The sequence below is a fragment of the Bubalus bubalis genome, chromosome 13 (assembly GCF_019923935.1).
Source record: "Bubalus bubalis isolate 160015118507 breed Murrah chromosome 13, NDDB_SH_1, whole genome shotgun sequence".
Classification (NCBI taxonomy): Eukaryota; Metazoa; Chordata; class Mammalia; order Artiodactyla; family Bovidae; genus Bubalus; species Bubalus bubalis.
This window is the reverse complement of record NC_059169.1, coordinates 80,987,822-81,003,695: the sequence shown is the minus strand read 5'-3', so window position 1 is coordinate 81,003,695 and position 15,874 is coordinate 80,987,822.

The window sequence follows — 15,874 nt, the reverse complement described above, 5'->3', positions numbered from 1 at the left end:
ACAAAGACAGTTACACTAACAAATCAGGACTTTAAAACTGTACAGTTGTACCGTTTTTACAGGCCATATCTATTGTTGATTCTTCCATAGAAGAAAAATACATTTTTCTATAGAAAAGACGTTTTCTATAGAAGAAAAGACATTGTATAAGCTATTTTTAAAATTATATGATCAAGTACACCAGACTTATCTACTATAATTTCACTGACATTCAAGGAAATATACAATTTAGGAAATAATTATCTTTCCCAGGAAACATGGGTTAAAACTCTGATCTCAATGTAAAAATTAAAATCAGTCTTTAAAATACAAATGCTTAACTTCTGCTATACCTATCTTTCCACTTTTCACATCCTCAGCATTACAGATGTCTTAAGATGTCCAAAAAGGTAACACTTCCTGGGAAAATCTCAGAAAAAAGAGAGAAAAAGAAATCATAATCATATATTTTAAAAAATATTACCCTATGAAAATTTCAAACTGATTTGTTATTAAATTCCTTATGTACTGATATTTGTCTACATTTTAATGTATAGCTAACAAATGGAATTAGTATAATAGAAAATGAAACAATCATTGCTAAAATAATTTAAAGCTTGAATCTAAAAATTGTACTTTATTTTATGCATCTGTTGCTTCAGAATAAAAATGAAACTAAATTAAAGTATTTATATACTGAGTATTTTTCAAAATTAAGCTGAAATATTACTATTTATAATAGAATTAGTACTCAAAAAGAACTAAAATTGCTTCTAAATATAACTGTATTGTTCTGTAAATATCTACTACTGTTCACTTCTTACTGATTGATTGATTCCCTGTAAAATATACAAAGGTTTTTGGTTAGGTATAAGAAAAAAATTTCAATCTCTAGGGAAAGACAGCAAAAAGAGACTGAATTAAAACCCTACAATAAAAATACAGAGTTTTATGTGACATAATAAAGGCAGGCATTATTTCATCAAGAATAGAAAATTATTCTTATAATTGAGTTAATCATCTAAACATTTGTTTTCACAAATACACAATATCACACACATATGCACAAGAACACACAAACACAAAAGTTTATTTCTATTATTATTTGTCTATATAATTGTTAAAACTTAGAACAGTCTTCCCCTTAACTTAGCTGTGTCTATTCATTTTCCTTTCCTTCAAATTTCTTTTTTTTTTTTTTTTTTTCCTTATAGAGGTCTATTTTCATAGCATTTTTATTAAAGTGTATTTTTTTATTTTTTTTAATTTTATTTTATTTTTAAACTTTACATAATTGTATTAGTTTTGCCAAATATCAAAATGAATCCACCACAGGTATACATGTGTTCCCCATCCTGAAATGTTATAATACATAATCTTTTTACATGTATAATACAAATAACCCCAAAGCACTTAAATTGCTCTCTTATGTGTATATATTCTCAATAAATACTAATAATAAGATTTTTGTAGTCAGTTGCTCAGTCATGTCCAACTTTTTGTGACCCCATGAACTGCAGCATGCCAGGCTTCCCTATTCTTCATTATCTCCCAGAGTTTGCTCAAATGCATATCCATTGAGTCCATGATACCATCCAACCATCTCATCCTCTGTCGCTCCCTTCTGCTTCTGCTCTCAATCTTTCCCAGAATCAGGGTCTTTTCCAATTAGTTGGCTCTTCTCATCAGGTGGCCAGAGTATTGGAGCTTCAACTTCAGCATCAGTTCTTCCAATGAATACTCAGGGTTAATTTTCTAGAAGATTGACTGGTTTGATCTCTTTGCTGTCTAAGGGACTCTCAAGCGTCTTCTCAAGCACCACAGGTCAAAGCATCAATTCTTTGGTGCTCAGCCTTCTTTACGGTCCAACTCTTACACCACTACCTACTGAAAAAACAAGTACTACTGGATAAACCATGACTTGGATCTTTGTTGATAAGATATTAAAAACAATATAATATAATTTGATGAAAAGCAATATCATATAATACAAAGATTTATAAAATAACATTTAGGTCATAAATCTATTCAGTATGTTTTGTTTATTTTTACATTTATTCTCATTCTAAATTCATGTTTGCTCAGGTTTAATCTCTATTTTCAAATTCTTCGAGGATATGATGTTGGGGGAAGGGGGCAACAGAGGATGAGATGGTTGGATGGCATCACCAACTCAATGAACATGAGTTTTAGCAGACTCTGGGAAATGTTGAAGGACAAGGAAGCCTGGCCTGCTGTAGTCCATGGGGTTGCAAAGAATCAGATATGACTGAGCAACTGAATAAAAATGGTATTGTCCATGTAGTAATAACACCTTTTGTTTAAAGCATTAAACTAAGACGATAAATCAAGATCATACTTTAAGTTCTTGAAATTGTTAAATGGCAGTGGAGGGGGAAGAAAAGAGCTCAATAGAAGGAACATACATGGGAAAAATCTTAACTGTTAAGTATACAGGAGAATTATAGGTGTTTTTAAAGTAGGAAAAACATAAAAGAGACTACATTCTTAGAAACAGAAGAGTAAACATTTAAAAGAAAAGTGTTAAATTAAAATATTAAAAGTATTAATAGTATACTCAGCAACAGATATTTCATAGCAGTTAAACATACTTGTCTAATCCAGTGTTTCTAAAAGCAAGAATTACATCTGTCACCAAAGAACCTAGACATGAACATTTCTTGTTTTAGATCAAACCAATAAACAGAAATCTTTTGGTATTAGACTTGATGATATGACACCTAAACACTGTAGGTGATCATAACACATATTAAACTTAGAGATTTCTTGGGATTGTATACTTAGAAGTTATTTCAGGAACACTTAAGTATTGGATACCTATTATATCTGTAACTGGCATTGTTGCTGGGACATACGAATGGAAAACACAAGTGCATTCATACATACATACACACCTATGTCCTAGTGAAGCTTACATTTTAGAAGAAAAGAATCATATACAGAAAGAAGATAGATAAAGCCATGGTGTGTTTGAGATCATCAAGACAGAATCAAATTAGATAGGCAAGATGCTGGACAAGAGAAACCATGGAAACACTGTGTGTAGTGTGGTGTAATAAAAGACACTGAACAAGACAGAAGAGGTAATCAGAGAGCAAGAGGAAATCAAAAAGACAGCCATGCCATAAGATTAAAAGGAAGAAAAGTTCAGACAAAAATGTGATATACTGGTCAATCTTACCAAAAGCTGTTGATAGGTCAAAGTAGACAAAGACTGAAAAAGATCATTGATAAGAGCAGTATATGAGAGATAGGGAATGATAATGCAGGCTAATGAGGTATTTATTATTCCTAGAATCTTGATAGCAAGTCATTCTACACAAGAGAGAAGCAAATTATACTTGAATGATGATAAGCACAGGTATGTTACAAAACTGGATCATCGTATGGGAAAAATGAGTAAATGCATGAATCAAATATTACTTCAAAGAATAGATTTAAAAAGCTCAGTCAGTCAGTTCAGTCACTCAGTACTATCCGAATATTTGTGACCATATTGACTGCAAAACGTCAGGCTTCCTTGTCCATCACCAACTCCTGGAGCTTAAACAAACTCATGTTCATCAAGTCAGTGATGCCATCCAACCATCTCATCCTCTGCCCTTCCCTTCTCTTCCTGCCTTCAAATTTCCCAGCATTAAGGTATTTTCCAATGAATCAGTTGTTAGCATCAGGTGGTCAGAGTATTGGAGTTTCAGCTTCAGCATCAGTCCTTCCATCGAATATTGAGGACCAATTTCCTTTGGGGCTGATTGGTTTGACCTCTTGGCAGTCCAAGGGACTTGCAAGAGTCTTCTCCAACACCACAGTTCAAAAGCATCAATTCTTTGGCACTCAGCTTTCTCTATAGTCCAATCCTCACAACCATACATGACTACTGGGAAAATATAGCTTTGATCAGATGGACCATTGTTGGCAAAGTATTGTCTCTGCTTTTTAATATGCCATCTAGGCTCTCATAGCTTTTCTTTCAAGGAGCAAGCATCTTTTAATTTCATGGCTGCAGTCACCATCTGCAGTGATTATGGAGCCCAAGAAAATAAAATCTTACACTGTTTCCATTGTTTCCCCATCCATTTGCCATGAAATGATGGGACCAGATGCCATTTTACTTTTGTGAACATTGAGTTTTAAGGCAGCTTTTTCACTCTCCACTTTCACTTTCATCAAGAGGTTCTTTAGTTCTTCTTCACTTTCTACCATAATGGTGGTGTCATTTGCATATCTGAGGTTATTGATATTTCTCCGGACAATCTTGATTCCAGCTTCTGCTTCATCCAGCATGGCATTTTGCATGATGCAGTCTTTTTTTTTTTTTTAATTTAAATTTATTTAATTGGGGGCTAATTACTTTACAATATTGTATTGGTTTTGCCATACATCAACATGAATCTGCCACGGGTGTACACGTGCTCCCCATCCTGAACACCCCTCTCACCTCCCTCCCTGTACCATACCTCTGGGTCATCCCAGTGCACAAGCCCCAAGCATCCGCATCCTGTGATGTAGTCTTTATATAAGTTACATAAGCAGGGTGACAATATACAGCCTTGGCTACTTCTTTTCCAATTTGGAAACAGTCTGTTGTTTCATGTCCAGCTCTAGCTGTTGCTTCTTGACCTGCATACAGATTTCTCAGGAGGCAAGTCAGGTGGTCTGATATTCCCATTCCTAAGAATTTTCCACAGTTTGTTGTGATCCACAAAGTCAAAGGCTTTGGCATAGTCAATAAAGCAGAAGTAGATGTTTTCTTGAAACTCTCTTGCTTTTTCGATTATCCAATGGATGCTGGCAATTTGATCTCTGGTTCCTCTGCCTTTTCTAAATATAGTTTGAACATCTGAGAGTTCACAGTTCACATACTATTGAAGACTGGCTTGGAGAATTTTGAGCTAGAGATGAGTGCAATTGTGAGGTAATTTGAACATTCTTTGGCATTGCCTTTCTTTGGGATTGGAATGAAATCTGACCTTTTCCAGTCCTGAGGCCACTACTGAGCTTTCCAAATTTCCTGGCATACTGAGTGCACTTTCACAGCATCATCTTTGAAGATTTGAAATAGCTCAGCTAGAATTCCATCACCTTCACTAGCTTTGTTGGTAGTGATGCTTCCTATGGCCCACTTGACTTAATATTCCAGGATGTCTGACTCTAGATGAGTGATCATACCATCGTGATTATATGGGTCATGAAAATTTTTTTTATATAGTGCTTCTTGAGTATTCTTGCCAGTTCTTCTTAATATCTTATGTTTCTGTTAGGTCCATACCATTTCTGTCCTTTATCGAGCCCATCTTTGCGTGAAATGTTCCCTTGGTATCTCTAATTTTCTTGAAGCGATCTTTAGTCTTCCCCATTCTATTATTTTCCTCTATTTCTTTGCATTGATCACTGATGGAGGCTTTCTTATGTCTCCTTGCTATTCTTTGGGACTCTGCATTCAGATGGGTGTATCTTTCCTTTTCTAATTTGCCTTTCCCTTCTCTTCTTTTTTCAGCTATTTGTAAAGCCTCCTCAGACTACCATTTTGCCTTTTTGCACTTCTTTTCATTGGGGATGTTCTTGATCACTGCCTCCTGTACAATTTCAGGAACCTCTGTCCATAATTCTTCAAGCGTTCTGTCTATCAGAACTAACCCTTGAATCTATTTGTCACATCCACTGTATAATAACAAGGGATTTCATTTAGGTTATACCTGAATGGTCTAGTGGTTTTCCTATTTTTTCATTTAAGTCTGAATATTGGAAAAATAAGTTCAAGATCTGAGCCACTGTTAGTTCCTGGTCTTGTTTTTGCTGACTGTATAGAGTCAGCAAATGTATTGCTCCATCTCTGGTTGCAAAGAATAATATCAATATGATTTCAGTGTTGACCATCTGGTGATGTCCATGTGTAGAATCTTCTCTTGTGTTGTTGAAAAAGGATGCTTGCTATGACCAATGCATTCTCTTGGCAAAACTCTGTTAGCCTTTTCTCTGATTCATTTTGTACTCCAAGGCCAAATTTGCCATTACTTCAGGTATCTCTTGACTTCCTACTTTTGCATTCCAGTCCCCTATAGTGAAAAGTATATCTTTTTTTTTTCAGTGTTAGTTGTAGAAGGTCTTGTAGGTCTTCAGAGAACTGTTCAACTTCAGCTTCACTAGCATTAATGGTTGGGGCATAGACTTGGATTGCTGTGATATTGGATGGTTTGCCTTGAAAACGAACAGATCATTCTGTCCTTTTTGAGACTTCACCTAAGAACTGCATTTTGGAGTTTTTTGTTAACTATGAGGACTACTCCATTTCTTCTAAGGGATTCTTGCCCACAGTAGTAGATATAATAGTCATCTGAGTTAAATTTACCCATTCCAATCTCTTTTAGTTCACTGATTCATAAAATGTTGATGTTCACTCTTGCCATCTCCTGCTTAACCACTTCCAATTTACCTTGATTCATGGACCTAACATTTCAGGTTCCTATGCAATATTGTTCCTTACAGCAGACTTACTTCCATGACCTGTCACATCAACAACTGGGTGTTGTTTTTGCTTTGACTCTGTCTCTTCATTTTTTCTGGAATTATTTCTCCACTCTTCTCCAGTAGCGTACTGGGCACCCACTGACCTGGAGAATTCATCTTTAAGTATCATATCTTTTTGCCTTTTCATACTGTTCTTGGGGTTCTCAAGGCAAGAATACTGAAGTGGTTTGCCATTCCCTTCTCCAGTGGACCAAATTTTGTCAGAAATCTCCACCATGAACCATCCTTATTGGGTGGCTCCACATGGCATGGCTCATGGTTTCATTGAATTAGACATGGCTGTGGTCCATGTGATCAGTTTGATTAGTTTTCTGTGATTTTTATTTTCATTCTGTCTGCCCTCTGAAGGGTAAGGATAATAGGCTTATGGAAGCTACCTGATGGGAGAGACTTACTGTGGGAAAAACTGGGTTTTATTCTGATGGGCAGACCCATGCTCAATTCAGTTAGGTCACTCAGTTGTGTCTGACTCTTTGCAACCCCATGCACTGCAGCACCCGTGGCTTCCCTGTCCATCACCAACTCCCAGAGTTTACTCAAACTCATGTCCACTGAGTCAGTGATGCCATCCAACCATCTCATCCTCTGCCATTCCCTTCTCTTCCCACTTTCAATCTTTCCCAGCATGAGGATCTTTTCCAATGAGTCACTTCTTCACATCAGTTGGTTAAAGTATTGGAGTTTCAGCTTCAGGATCAGCCTTCCAATGAATATTCAGGACTGATTTCCTTTAGGATGGACTGGTTGTATCTCCTTCTGTCCAAGAGACTCTCAAGAGTCTTCTCCAACACCACAGTTCAAAAGCATCAATTATTTGGCCCTCGGCTTTCTTTATAGTCCAACTCTCACATTCTACATGACTACTGGAAAAACCATAGCTTTGGCTAGATGGAACTTTGTTGGCAAAGTAATGTCTCTGCTTCTTAATAAGCTGTCTAGATTGGTCATAGCTTTTCTTCCAACGAGCAAGCCTCTTTTAATTTCATGGCTGCAGTCACCATGCTCATTTTCAATAAATCTTTAATCCAATTTTCTGTTGATTGGCCAGCCTGTGTTCCCTCCTGTTGTTTGACCTGAGACCAAACTATGGTGGAGGTAATAAAGATAATAGCAACCTCCTTCAAAAAATTCTATGCATGCAGTGCTGCACTCAGTGCCCCTGACCTTGCAGCAGGCCATCTCCAATCCATGCCTCCACTGGAGACTCTTGGACACTCACAGGCAAGTTTGGATCAGTCTCTTGTAGGGTCACTGCCCTTTTATTCCAGGTCCTGGTGTGCACAAGGTTCTGTTTGTGCCCTCCAAGAGTCTGTTTCCCCAGTTCTTTGTAAGTTCTTGTGGTTCTATGTTGAGGTTGATGGAGAACTCCTCCAAGTGGGCTTATGCCACAGCCAGGTCTGCTGCACCCAGAGCCTCTGCCCCTGTGGTAGTGCACTGCCGACCCATACCTCCACAGGAGATGCTCAAACACTCAAAGGCAGGTCTGGCTGAGTCTTTCTCTCTCTCTCTTTTTGGCAGCTTCTTAATGGCTGCTGCTGCTAAGTCACTTCAGTCATGTCCGACTCTGTGCAACCCCAGAGATGGCAGCCCACCAGGCTCCCCCATCCCTGGGATTCTCCAGGCAAGAACACTGGAGTGGGTTGCCATTTCCTTCTCCAATGTAAGAAAGTGAAAGGGAAGTCGCTCAGTCATGTCTGACTCCTAGCGACCCCATGGACTGCAGCAGTTTTACCTAATTCAGAGACTATTCCATGGGCAGAGACTCATCTGCACACCAGATTCCTTCTCTCAACACTATCATAACATCATTAAGCCAAAAATCTGGCAGGAAACTATGATTTGGATTTTAAAAGCACACCTGAAAGTACTGTGAAACAGAGGGGAATAAGTATAATGTTTATTGAAAAATATCATATCAAATTGTTATCTTGTTCAATGCTAGTTTTCAGAGAAAGAAGCATTCTATTAGAATTGAAATTAAATGGTAGATCTGCTTTGCCTTCTAATATAATTGTGAAATAAAATAAGCTATAATAAACATGAAAAACAAAATGAGATGAATAGACACTAGATACAGGACTTCTGTCTGTCTCAGTAGATTACTCATCTCATCTCCTCCTCAAAATTATTGCATTTTTCAACACATTCCCAATATTCTTAGATGCCTGATAGTTTTCTCCCGCTCTCTCAGGATTCAACTGAAATAGCCCCTTCTATGATGAGACTACTGTCACTAATTTATCTAAATTTTATGTCTCTCCAAGTTTTTTCTAAGTTCACCTTGTTTTATTTTACTCTTCCATATTTTATTATTGTGTTCATTATCCCCCACCCTCAAGTAGAATGTTGACTTTTGGAGAGCAATTGATTGAGAGGTCCTGTTGCTTCACATTCTCAACAGCATTTGGTTTTGTCAGTGTTCTGGATTTTGGCTTTTCTAATAGTTGGAGGTCACCATTAACCCAATCATAGGGCTGCCAGAGCTTAAACAGGCCTGGGGAAACAGACTCTTGGTGGGCACAAATAAAACCTTGTGTGCACCAGGACCTAGGAGAAAGGGGCAGTGATCCCACAAGAGACTGACCCAGACTTGCCCATGAATGTCCAGGAAAGGTGTGGGTCGGCAGTGGCCTGGTGCAGGGTTGAGGGCCCTGAGTACAGCAGTGCATGCACAGAACCTTTTGAAGGAGGTTGCCATTATCTTCCTTACCTTCACCAGAGTATTGACTCAGGTCAAATAACAGCCCCACCCATCAAAAGAAAATTGGATTAAAGATTTACTGAGCATAGTCCCATCCATCAGAACAAAACTCAGTTTCCCCCACAGTCAGGCTCTCTCATCAAGAAGCTTCCATAAACCTCTTATCCTTATCCATCAAAAGGCACAGAGAATGAAAACCACAATCACAGAAACCTAATCAAACTGATCACATGGACCACAGCCTTGTTTAGTTCAATGAAACTATGAGCTGTGTAGGGCCACCCTAGACGGACAGGTAATGGTGGAGAGTTCTGACAAAATGTGGTCCCCTGGAGAAGGGAATGGTACTGCTACTGCTACTGCTAAGTCGCTTCAGTCGTGTCCGACTCTGTGCGACCCCATAGACGGCAACCCACCAGGCTCCCCCATCCCTGGGATTCTCCAGGCAAGAACACTGGAGTGGGTTGCCATGTCCCTCTCCAATGCATGAAAGTGAAAATCAAAGTGAAGTCGCTCAGTCGTGTCTGACTTGTAGTGACCCCATGGACTGCAGCCTACCAGGCTCCTCTGTCCATGGGATTTTCCAGGCAAGAGTACTGGAGTGGGGTGCCATTGCCTTAAAAAATTTCAGTATTCTTGCCTTGAGAACCACATGAACAGTAAGAAAAGGCAAAAAGATAGGACACTAGAAGTTAAATTCCCCAGGTCAGTAGGTGCCCAATATGTCACTGGAGAAGAATGGAAAAATAACTCCAGAAAGAATGAAGAGATGGATACAAAGCAAAACCAACACCCAGTTGTGGGTGTGACTGGTAATGGATGTAAGGCCAATGCTGTAAAGAACAATATTGCATAGGAACCTGGAATGTTAGGTTCATGAATCAAGGTATATTGAATGTGGTCAAACAGGAGATGGCAAGAGTGAACATTGACATTTTAGAAATCAGTGAAATAAAATGGACTGGATTGGGAAATCTAACTCAGATGACCATTATATCTACTACTGTGGGCAAAAGTCCCTTAGAAGAAATGGAGTAGCCCTCATAGTCAACAAAAGAGTCTGAAATGCAGTACTTGCATGCAATCTCAAAAATGACAGAATGGTCTCTGCTCATTTCCTATCACAGTAATCCAAACCTTTCACTATCATTGTAACCCAAATCTAGGCTCCAACCAGTAAAGCTGAAGAAGCTGAAGTTGAACTGTTCTATGAAGACCTTCTAGGACTAATACTGGAAAAAGATATCCTTTTCATTATAGGGGACTGGAATTCAAAAGTAGGAAGTCAAAAAATACCTGGAGTAACAGGCAAATTTAGAATTGGAGTACAAAAAGAAGCAGGTCAAAGGCTAACAGAGTTTAGCCAAGAGAATGCACTGGTCATAGCACACACTATCTTCCAAAAACACAAGAGAAGACTACGCATGGACATGAGCAGATGGTCAACAAGGAAATCAGATTTCTTATATCCTTTGTAGCCAAAGATGGAGAAGCACTATACAGCCAGCAAAAACAAGACCAGGAGCTGACTTTGGCTCAGATCATGAACTCCAAATGGCCAAATTCAGACTTAAATTGAAGAAAGTAGGGAAAGTCACTAGACCGTTCAGGTATGACCTAAATCAAATCTCTTATGATTATAGAGTGGAAGTGACAAATATATTCAAGGGATTAGATCTGATAGAGTGTGACTGAGAAACTATAGACAGTGGTTTCTAACATTGTACAGGATGCAGTGATCAAGACCATCCTCAATAAAAAGAAGTGCATAAAGGAAAAATGGTTTCCTGAGGAAGCCTTACAAATAGCTGAAAAAAGAAGAGAAGGGAAAGGCAAATTATAAAAGAAAAGATACACCCATCTGAATGCAGAGTTCCAAAGAATAGCAAGGAGAGAAAAGAAAGCCTTCTTCAGTGATCAATGCAAAGATATAGAGGAAAACAATAGAATGGAAAACACTAGAGATCTCTTCAAGACAATTAGAGATACCAAGGTAACATTTCATGCAAAGATGGACCCAATAAAGGACAGAAGTGGTATGGGCCTAACAGAAACAAAGATATTAAGACGAACTGGCAAGAATACCCAGAAGCACTATACAAAAAAGATCTTCACAACACAGATAACCATGATGGTGTGATCACTCACCTAGAGCCAGACATATTTGAATGTGAAGTAGTGGGCCTTAGGAAGCATCATTATGAACAAAGCTAGTGGAGGTAATGGAATTCCAGCTGAGCTATTTCAAATCCACTAAGATGATGCTGTCCAAGTGCTTCACTCAATATGTCAGCATATTTGGAAAACTTAGCACTGGCTACAGGACTGGAAAAGGTCAGTATCCATTCCAATCCCAAAGAAAGGCAATGACACAGAATGTTCATACTCCCACACAATTGCACTCATGTCACACACTAGCAAAGAAATACTCAAAATCCTCCAAGATAGGCTTCAACAATCATGAACCATGAACCTCCAAATGTTCAAGCTGGATTTAGAAAAGGCAGAGGAACCAGAGATCAAATTGACAACATCCACTGGAAAATCCACTTCTGCTGATTGACTACGCCTATGCCTTTGACTGTGTGGGTCATAAAAAAAATGTGGAAAATTTTTAAGGAGATGGGAATACCAGAACACATTGCCTGCCTCGTGGGAAATGTGTATGCAAGTCAATAAGCAACAGTTAAAGCTGGACATGAAACAACAGACTGGTCCAAATTGGGAAAGGAGTAGTCAAGGCTGTATATTGTCAACCTGCTTATATAACTTAAATGAAGACTACATCATGTGAAATGCCAGGCTGGATGAAGCACAAGTTGGAATCAAGATTTTTGGGAGAAATACCAATAACCTCCCATATGCAGATGACACCACCCTTATGGCAGAAAGCAAAGAACTAAAAAGCCTCCTGATGAAAGTGAAAGAGGAGAGTGAAAAAGTTAGCTTAAAACTCAGCATTCAGAAAACTAAGATCATGACATCCTTTCCTATCATTTCATGGCAAATAGATGGGGAAGCAATGGAAACCGTGACAGACTTTATTTTGGGGGGATGGGGGCTCCAAAATCACTGAAGATGGTGACTGCAGCACTGTAATTAAAAGGCACTTGCTCCTTAGAAGAAAAGCTATGCCCAACCTAGACAGCATATTAAAAAGCAGAGACCTTACTTTACCAACAAATGTCTCTCGCCAAAGCAAAGCTCTGCTTTTTCCAGTATTCATGTATGGATGTGAGAGTTGGACTATAAAGAAAGCTGAGCGCTGAAGAATTGATGTTTTTGAACTGTGGTGTTGGAGAAGACTCTTGAGAGGCCCTTGGACTGCAAGGAGACCAAACCAGTCAATCCTAAAGGAATTCAGTCCTTAAATATTCATTGGAAGGACTGATGTTGAAGCTGAAGCTGCAATACTTTGGCAACCTTATGCAAAGATCTCATTGGAAAAGGCCCTGATGCTGGGTAAGATTGAAGGTGGGAGCAGAAAGGGACGACAGAGGATGAGATCATTGAAATGTATCACCTACTCGATAGACGTGAGTATGAGCAAGCCCTGGAAGTTGCTGATGGACAGGGAAGCCTGGCATAGTGCAGTAGGTGGGGTCACAAAGAGTCAGACACAAGTGAGTGACTGAAGTGAACTGAACTGAAGAGTTTGACGGTTATTTTATTCTGTATTCCCCTAACACATAATGTAGAACACTTTTTCATACATAAATATTTTTAAATGTACTGTTTATATAATTGGTTTGAATAAGTCAAGAATTCTCCTTTTGTACCTGAGCTTCTTGATCTTCATAAGCTGACTTGATCACATTATTATCAATTGATAAAATCTTTAATTCTAAATTTATCTTCCTCATTACAATCTTATAGATAAGAGCCATTTTCTCTAATGCTTTAACATTTTATCGCAATTTATTAGGAAAAGTTTTTTAAACACGGACTTGATCAGATAGATCTTTTTTTTTTTTTTCAGATTGTCTTTCTAACTCTTAAGAAGAAGTGATGTTTGTAAAAGTTAAGTGGAAGGAAATATTTTAATGCTTAATATAATTTCTGACATGGAGTGTGTGACCATTGAGTGGGAACTTTTATACTTAGGATAGCTGTCACATCCCTCATCATCATGACTTCCCACATTTCCGTCATTACAATGGGGGTTTTTACAGTTCCTAATTTTAACTTGCTAAAAAGTTTCCTACCACAGTCTGGCCCCACTTCTTATATCATCTTTATTAATAATACATGCCATAAGTCTTCTGATTCTGTGCCTGTTCTCACATGAATCAGAATTCTGTCACGGTGTCCAATGTGATAAGCCTTGACAGCCTCTGTGTTGCTCCTGATTCTTCTGATAAAGAAAGATGGCACTCATACCTATTAGCCATTCCAGCTATCCATCTAACCCTCACAAAGCTACAGGTTACTTAAAACTGTCACTCATTCTTTGAGTGTTAAAGATTTTCCACTGCTGCCTGGGAATCCTTGTAGTGCCCATCTGTTTCAGAAACTTCAGATTTATGTTCCACTGATGGAGCCTTGGGCTTCCCTGGAAGCTTAGCTGGTAAAGAATCAGCCCGCAATGCAGGAGACCGAGGTTTGATTCCTGGATCAGGAAACTCTCTTGGAGAAAGGATAAGCTAACCACTCCAGTATTCTTGGGCTTCCTTGGTGGCTCAGGCAGTAAAGAATCTGACTGAAAAGCTGGTGACCTGGGTACGATCCCTGAGTTGGAAAGATCTGCTGAAGGAGGGCATAGCAAGCCCCTCCAGCATTCTTGCCTGAAGAATCCCCATGGGCAGAGGAGATTGGTGGTCTGCAGTCCATAGGGTTGCAAAGAGTTGTACATGACTGAGCGACTAAGCACACACAGAGATGGAGCCTTATACCTATTTCAGAAAGGGTTACTTAGCTGTTCTGTCTTTTCAACTCTATAACCCAATCCATGTTTCAAAGCAAACTTAGAAGGACACAGAATAATGTTCCCTACATTTCTCCTTAATTTAGGCTCAAATCACAGTTTCATAATTTATTAGCTGTACAATTTTGAGCATTTACTCTCTTCTACTTTTCTCTGATATCTGTAAAGAGCAGATATGATGTTTTCTATCTTCAAAGTTTGTGGCAAGGATTAAATGAATTTTTAGTGTTAAATTGCCCCAGTTGTGTCTGACTCTTTGCCTCCCCATGGACTGTAGCCCAACCAGGCTCCTTTGTCCATGTCATTCTCCAGGCAATACTGGAGTGTGTTGCCATGCCCTCCTCCAGTGGATCTTCCTGACACAGGGATCCAGCTCACATCTCTTATGTCTCCTGAATTGGTAGGCGAGTTCTTTATCACTAGAGCTACCTGGGAAGCCAATAGATCTGAAAGATCTTGTAAAATAATTAGAACAGGAATGAAGAAACAAGCATATCTTCTCTGGACTCTGGCTGGAACCAGGAAGTACTTGCAACAGCTTTTCATCTTTTTAACTTTACTTCCTCACCTCCCCCTTTGTTGCATGAAAGAAACTAGCATCCAAACCCAGGAAAGATGGTCCACTGTCTTGTCAATCTGGTGGCTTTCCCACTAAAATATCTATTCCTTCTCCCCAACAACTTGTCTTTCAATTTACTGGCCTGTTGTGCAGTGAGCAGAGGAAGCTTGGACTCAGTAACTTTCTCACTTTCTCTCAGTCTGTAGCAATTTGTCAGCAGTATTAGTGTTCTTAGCAGTTAATTGCCTCATTGTCTCCTGCTCCAGGTAATTTGATCTCTGACTGTAATTCTCTGGATTTGCCTGTCTCTCCAAATTTTAGGGTGCAGCTTCCCTGAAATTTCAATTTTCTTATTGATCCAAGAAAAGTCACTGATTTTCAGGTTATTTTACTATTTATTCTTGAAAAAATGGAGTGATAACATATAAGCTCTTTAAATATTGGAGCTGAAACTGGAAGTTCTCTGTCATCTTTGTAAGTGGTATTTAAACATTATCTGGGAGTGATTTTTAAAAAGACAATTTTTTTAGAAGCAGTTTTAGGTTTACAGCAAAATTCAAAGGAAGTTATAGAAATTTTGCCTATATCCTCTCTTCCCTCAGAACAAGTATAGTCTCAACTATTATCAACATCCCCCACCAGGGTGGGACATTTGCTTAAATTGATAAACCTACATTGATACATCATAATCACCAAAATTTTAATGGTTAGTGTTTACTCTTGTATATTCTTTGGATTTTTGAGAGATATAAAATGAAAAGTATCCAGCCTTGTGATATCATACAGAATATTTTCACTGCCCTTAAAATCCCCATGCTCTAACTATTTATCACTCTCCCCATTACTTGCAAGTATTTTATAAATACATTTTCATACTGTGGTCCTATAATTCAGCTATCATCATAAAAACAGGCACTAAAATATTCCATTTCTGAAATGCTTCAAATTATGCATCAATTTATTTGCTGATTTATAACTTATTTAAATTCATTCTACTTAAAAAATAATGCTCCAGTGATTAGTTTTCTGATGAATATTTTCATAAAGCATTTGTCCATTCTCATTATACAGTCATCAGAAAAGTATATTTGTCATCCTGAGGCAATTTTTTTTAACTTAATAAAAGTAAATTTAAAAAAAAAGTCAGTCAGTCCCACAAATA